This window comes from Manis javanica, chromosome 3 (assembly GCF_040802235.1).
Source record: "Manis javanica isolate MJ-LG chromosome 3, MJ_LKY, whole genome shotgun sequence".
Taxonomy (NCBI): domain Eukaryota; kingdom Metazoa; phylum Chordata; class Mammalia; order Pholidota; family Manidae; genus Manis; species Manis javanica.
Window position 1 is genome coordinate 72,495,862 of NC_133158.1, and position 7,575 is coordinate 72,503,436.

At 38.1% G+C, this 7,575-nt stretch overlaps 1 long non-coding RNA gene across 1 annotated transcript; it reads right to left on the reverse strand.

Moving 5' to 3' along the window:
- Nucleotides 1–552: 552 nt before the first annotated feature.
- LOC108384655 (uncharacterized) lies at nt 553–6,500 on the reverse strand. The gene is made up of 2 exons (XR_001850099.3): nt 5,759–6,500; nt 553–1,964 (listed from the first exon to the last, which is right to left on the reverse strand). It is a non-coding gene; the product is annotated as an uncharacterized lncRNA (long non-coding RNA).
- Between the last annotated feature and the right edge of the window lie 1,075 nt (nt 6,501–7,575).

The following is a 7,575-nucleotide window of genomic DNA, read 5'->3' on the forward strand; positions in this document are numbered from 1 at the left end:
GGGCTCAGTGATCAGTCCTTTGCTGCCAGTTGTCTAATGTCTGAAAAGCTGCTTCACACGCATTTTTTTTCTTGGGTCCTAGGAGCATTGATAGCCAATTTTTTAATAAAATATCCAATCTACATATTTAGAGCTATAAATTTCCCATAAGCATTTGCTTTCAGAGCTTCCCATAAGTTTTGATACATTATATTTTCATTAGAATTAATTTCAAAACATTCTCTAAATTCCACTGTGACTTTTAGGTTGACTCATGGACTGATTTATAGGTTGATTCAGGAGTATGATCCTTAAATTACAAGCATTTGGGAATTTAAAAAAATCTTTATGTAATTAATTTCTGGTTTAATTTACACTCTGTGTGATTTCAGTCTTTGGAAATTTGTTGATACTTGATTTGTGACCAATCATATGGCCATTTTGGTAAATGTTCAGGGTGAACCTTAAAAGAATATGCATTCTGAAATTTTTGGATGTAATGTTTTATATTTTGCTTTATTCATATGCATAGTGCCAAAACAGCAAATAGTAGGAGCCCAACACACATCAAACTGAATAACTCAAGGTTCTTTATTCTGTTGGTGGCAATTCCAGATCAAATAAGAGAGGAGGATGATGACAACACAGGCGTGCAGGTAGAGACAAAACTATTTCTGGTAAGACAGAGCCTCATAGAAGGATCCCCAAGTCAAAGCATGCAGTTTTCCTCCATTTCAACTAATATTAGTGCCAACCCTCTATGTGATGAAAATTATCCCAATACTCTTCCTTCCTTTGTTTCTCCCAATTTTCCCTGCATTGGTTGTAAGCTCTGTATGACCAGTGATGGCTAAAGACAATCTTAGGAAATGTTACTGACATTGACTTACAAAGCTCACAGAGACATATCAAATGGCTAATTTTATTTTTCCATTTGCCTCCAAACAATTCATAATTGTTTCTGAGATTACATGAGATTAAAATATAATATAACTATCCAATGGCCCAATTTTTTAAGTAGAATCATTTCTTAATTTTCCAAGTTCTGTGTCACTTTCTATTTTTTATAAACATCACTTATTCATATGTATAGTGAATAACATTACTTAAGGTTAAAATGGTTATTACCATACATCTTCTAATACATTTAAGTTTCGTATTTAATCCTCTGCCAACCTTCTTATGGACACTGAAATTTTGATTACAGAAAGAAAGGAGAACATAGATTTAGATCAGGTGAATAGTACATTCTGTAGGCTTATAAGATGCCTCTTGTGTACTGTCTTGCATCTCTTCAATTGCTGATTCCAGCCACAGCTCTAGTGAGCAGTTCTGGGCAGGTTTTACCCTGCTCTGTGCTGACAGTGCTTCCTGTCAGGCACATACCAGGTATCTAGCTTCCCGTCCCATGACTTCTCTGAGGTGGCAATCGTGATGCTATGGTACCCTGTCTTTGCAAGGCCCTCCTGTCTTTGCAACCCATAGGGGTGGGGGTGTTAATGCCACACAGAAGTGGCCTTCAACATGTAGGAAATGGCTGCTGAGAGATGAATGCTGCCTTCTTTCACCCCTTAAACCGACAGTTCTGAGACAAATTTTAATAAGAATCCTGAGAAGGTTCTGCATGAAGTAGCCATAACACTGGTGGACCACTTGATACCACTGTTTTTTCCTTGGATTTTCTTTTTTTCCCGCTGCCCCATTCAGCCCTCTCTCTCTCATTCCTGCTCTCTGCAATCACAGTCCCAAATTGAATGTGTCTACTCTTGTCGCAGGCTCTGCTTTCAAGAATAACTTAGTTAAATAAGACAGGAGGTAAATAGGTTGTTGGTAGATTATGTAATGCAGGAATATAATTTCCCTTAACTCTGCACATGCTACCAGGAAACACTTCTTCACTTGGCAGTACAGTTTACAGTAATTTTGATGATTTTTCCATCATTTTCATTTTTGAAAGCTCACCATTGGTCCTGAAGTCTGAATGCCTAAAGAAAAAATGTTGGTACAATTAGCTTATAATTGAATAGGCAAATTTCTGTGTGATGACAGCTCTGAACCTTTTTCCTTTGTGAGGGCCCTTGACAATTTGGTTATAACTTCAATCTAATGAGGAGCCCTTAGTCTACTTAATCAGGTAAAGCTTTTTGTTGCTTTGGAAACAACCATATCATATTTCTTATTCTCCATGGTAAAAAGCTGGAGCTTTGACTGCTACATTCTTTTTTGCTAAGTAATTCAACCATACCTTACAAATGTAGATTACTGGAATAATAGCAGGGTTACCTGATTTATGAAAAATGGAAGGAATACATGAAAGATATAGGGAGTTATTAGGAATAAATTAAGGTTGTCCACATGCCAGTCCTAAGAAAAATATTAACAATTATAATTTTTTACTCATTCAAGGTATCGAAGACATTACAGAGAACAAAAATGGTATATTCTCCTGCCCCTTCATCATAATTTACATTCTAGTGGTGGGGAAAGTGAGACAATAAGCAAATTAAGTAATTAAAATCAGTCACCTTTCAAATACAGGCTATAGATAAAATTAAACAAGGAATTGGGAAAGAATATGTACATTTTTTGTTGTGTTTTGTTGACCTGCAGGTGTCACTGAGAAAATGACATTTGAACAACGACCCAAGGAGGAGAAAAGAGGCAGTCTTTTGGGTATTTGTGGGAGGAGCATTTGGGGAAGAGAGAAAAGCAATCCCAAAAGCTCTGAGATGGGAAGAGGACAGTGTGGTTTAAGAGACTTGAGCATTAGATGAGGTTAGAAAGGGCACGGAGAAAGGAGGTAATGACAGATCATGCGAGACCTGGGTTCTTAAAGGATGCACGGCCTTATTAGGCACTGTGGGGATATTCTGAAAAACTGAGGGCATTTTGGCATTACTATGATTGGGGTGTCACTACTGGCCTTTAGGGGGTAGGCAACATTTATGTTAAAAGCACAGTAATGTTCAGGACAGTTCCATCTAACAAGCCATTTTCCCACATTTTGGGTGTCTTTCAAATGCCCTGCTGCTAATTCATGTAAATGCAAAACTTTATAATTATTTATGCCAAATTCTAAATTCCATCCATGGAAAGATAGATTATTGGAGTCAACTGTCCACTGCAAACAAAGTAAACATCCTGGATAAAATATCTTTGATGAAATTTGGAAATTTTTGCTAATATTTAAAAAAATACCTTTCTGCCCCATACTCTCCCTCCTTGCCTTTTGGGAGGTCAATTCATGTATGTAAGCCCACCTGATGCTATTCCATCAGTCACTGATGCTTTGTTTATTAAAAAGAAAATTTTTTTCCCCATGTACTTAAATTCAGAGTATTTCTAGAAACCTGTGTTCAAGTTTAATGGTCCTTTTTATTGTTGTGTCCAGTCTACTGATAATCCTATCACATATTTTCAGATATTGTATTTTTAGTTTAGGATGTCCATTTTCTCTTTGCAGTATTATTTGTATCCCTCTTGAAATTCTCTCTTCATCTATTATATCTTATTTTAATAAGATTCTTTAATGCTGAGTAGCAGGAAAAGGACGGTCTTTTCAAGAAAAGGACTTCGGTCAAGTTAGCTGTATGAAAAAGGATTTAACCCTTACTTTATACCCTACCCCAAAATAAATTCTACATGGTTAGTTGATTTAAATGTTCAAAGAAAAATATGATTTTTAGGTAATAACATAGGAGATCCTTGTAGGCAATGATTTCTTAAGTAGGGTACAGAGGTACAATTTCAGTAAAAATTTGAAATTTACATTCATTAAAATTTAACAATTATATAGTTAAAGTGCAAGCCACAGACTAGGAAAAGGTGTTTTTTTTTTTTTTCTTTTTTTTGGCAGCACATGTAAGGGAAAATGGGCCCACATCTAGAATATATAAAGCAAGTAGAAAAAGAGAGAGCTGAAAAAGAAAAAGTCTCAAAAGGCATTTGCTAAAGATTATACTTAAATGACTAATGATCACATGAAAAGATGTTCTCTTTCATCTTTCATCAGAGAAGTGTAAATTGAAACCACACAACCACCAAATGTTGGTGAGGGTGTGGAGCAATGACAACTCATTATACACTGCTGGTGGGAGTGCGAACTTGAAACATTGTTTGGCACTATCAGCCATAGCTAACCATAAACATAACTTGTCTGAGATATTCCACTCCTTGATATATATCCCAGTAGAAACAGACATCTACAGATAAAAATGTACACATACACAGATGTGTGTAATAATGTTCACAGTAGCCCCACAACTGGAAACAGCATGAATTGCCCAATATCAGTATAAGGGGCCAGTCATAAAAGACTCCATATTATATGATTCCATTTTTATGAAATGTCTAGAATAGACAAACCTATAGAGACTGAAAGTAGTTTTGTGCTTGCTTAGGGTTGAAAGGATGGAGGGGAAGGGCTAGAGGGGTGATAGCTAAAGAGTGTGGGGTTGTTGTGAGGTGAGGAAAATGTTCTAAATTGACTGTGGCAATGGATGCCATCTATCTGCCAATGTACAAAAAACCACTGAATTGTACATGTTAAATGAATGAATTGTATGGGAATTCTATCTTAATAAATTTGTTATTTAAAAATAATGTATAAAGGATAAGTTGTGCTATATTCATAAATTGAATGCCATACAGCATTAAGTAAAATTAAAAAATGACTCTCAATTATAGTATGGAGTGAAAAGTACCAAATACTATATACAATATTTAATGAAAAATTCATTTCATGTGAAATTCTAAAATAGACAAAACTAATCTATGTATTTGAGGGTAAGACAGTAGATACAGTTGGGGAGAAATTGCTGGGTAAGGGGATGAAGGATTCCAGGAATGGTCTATTTCTTGATTTTGGTGATTTTTGCAAGGGTATATCTGTGTTAGTCTTTGAAAGTTTATTTACCGAACTGTGCATTTATTGTTTGCATACTTTTCTCTATTTTATACTTCAACAAAAGTTTATTAGAAAATATTTTTAAAAATCAGGTTGTTCAGTAAGTTGTGCTATTAGTATTCAATGAAAAAAGGACTAAAAATAAACATTTTGATGGTTATTTTTTGTGGGTTGGCATTATAGAGAACTTTTATTTTCTAGTATATACTTTTTAGTATTTTCCAAATTAGCAAAATGGACATATATTACATTTATCACTACAAAAAATGCTACAAATACACAGTTGCCTGACATACTCCTGTATTGCCTTTATATTAATTTATTTGCAATGCAGGAACTTGGCTTTTGCCCCCAGATAGGAAGGGATTGGCATTTTAGAATAAAGGTGGGTGTGACTGCTGGTCTGGGGGTTTCTTGATGGCTTCGCTGACTGCTGGGGACTCACCACTCGCCACCCAGGAGGGAGGAGGTGCAGAGATGAAGGTGTAGGGACCCAAAATATGCTAAACGAAGCCTGGCAGGTGAAGCCCAGTAAACCTAGCAGGTCATAGTCCTCAAGGAACTTAAGTCCTTACAGCATAGCTGGTCAGACCTGGAACACGGGCGGAGTCCTAAACAAAGCTTTAGCCTCCTCTCTGGGTAAAATGGTCAGAGTTTAATCTGTGTAATCCATCTGTTTTTGTAAGGCCAGCAGCTGAGTTTTTTTTTTTTTTTTTCATTTTTAGGAGGTTGTTGAAACAGACAAGTAAGAGGCATTGTTCCTGGCCCTCAAATCGTAAAACATTTGCTCTCTGGCTCTTGATAGAAAACGTCTGCCAGCTCCTTGATTAAGAGGCTCTAGGCTGAAATTTTTAAGGTATTTCAAAATGTTACCTGGATAAGCGCTTGCTGGAGAGGAGCCGGGCGTGTAATGAGCCTGCGCCGGGGGCTCTTTTGGTCATGAGTGGTATCAGGAGACAGAGTACTTGCCAGGCTCATCAGACAAGGGAAGTCGGGAAGTCGAGAAGTCGGAATCCACTAAAGAGAGTGTAAAACCTCATTTTCCGAGAATCTAGCTGGAAGGGGATGCTCAGGGACCTTCGGGCCCACACACAACTGGCTCCTCAAAGCAGGAGGCTCTAAAAGGACAAACAATGCTCGCTGCAGTCCTCCGGAGATCGCAAAGGAAGAGGGCTGCGGGCTTGCACTGGAAAAGCCTCTCTCAGTCCTGGAGAAGGCAACGCAGCAGGACGGGAGTTTTCTTCTGTCTTCTGTACGCGGGCTGCAGCGCTACACTGCGCGGTCGGAGCGCGGCTGTAACTTTGGAGCAGCCCCGCGGGGGCGCGGCTGGCCGCCCAGCGCCTGCGCAGTGGCCTCACGGGATCCGCCCACCGCGCCGCTGGGCGGGTCAGCCCCACTCCGCGGGGAGCTAGCAGGGAAGCCGGGCCGGGCGCACGCCCAGGGCTCTGCTGAACATGAGTTAGCTGCGAGCATCGTGGCCCTACACCCTTAAGTGTTACCTGTGTTGGATCTGCGCAAAAGACAATTTCATTTATTTCATCCTAATATCTATACATCCCCTAAGAATAAGGGTTTCTCAACCTCGGTGCTGTTGATATTTTAGTCAGGGTGATTATTTGTTGGTGTGGGAGGACAGCTGTCTTGGGCTTTTGTACAGTGTTTTGTAGCACTCCTGGCCTGTACAGCAGATGCCAGCGGCAACGACCTACAGCGTCCAGATACCGCCGGAGGAGTGTTGGGGGCGGGGCGAGAAAGGGCGGGGCAAAATCGCCTCCCGAAGAGTACTGCCCTATAGGATCACAAAACTGTCTTTAGGAAGCTTAGCATTAGTGTCTTAAGACGTAGGAAGTTGGAATTCCGTAGACACTGTTACATTACTATAATAGATATAATAGTTCATATTCGAATTTTCTTAGTTGTCACCCCACCCACCCCACTTACCCTATTGTTGTTTGTATCCTATACAACCAGGATTTAACAAACGTCACAGAGTGCATTTAGTTACCAAATCCCTATGGTTTTATTTGATTTAGAACACAATTCCCCAGCATTTTCTGTTTATTTTTTTATCTTACGGCATTGACATTTTTGGAAATTTCAGGCCAGTGGTTTTGCAGAATATCCTTCAATTCGGAAACTCAGGTTGGTTCCTCATTGCAAGGAACCACGTTGAGTTTTTGTTGTTTTGTTTTGTCTGTAATTCCACCGAGGTGATGTTATATCCAGTTTTCTCTATTTTCAAAGGATTATTTAGCTGTTTCAACAATATCTAATTTAAAAAAGTACATTTTTCTTCCAGTAATTTGTGGTACCACTTTTATCACATACATAAATTTTCATATTGTACTTGGATCTATTCCTATTCTATTTTAATATCTATCTGATTATCTACTCATGTGCTAATATTCTGTACTAATTACTGAAGCCGTAGTCTATTCCAATATCTAGTTAGGGCTATGCCCATCTCATTGCTGGGCCTTATTTTGTTTTTACCTGTGTTTTTTTTTTTTTATTCTTGCTCTTTTTTTAATAGAATCTAGCTATATAAAAATACTTTAAAAATTGATGTCAGTTAACAATTTTACATTATTCTATTGAAGAGCAAGGTTTATTTTTCCTTTTATTCAAGTCCCAGTTTTATGTCTTTAAAAAAAGCTTTAAAAACTTTTCTTATATAGGTTTGACCGTTT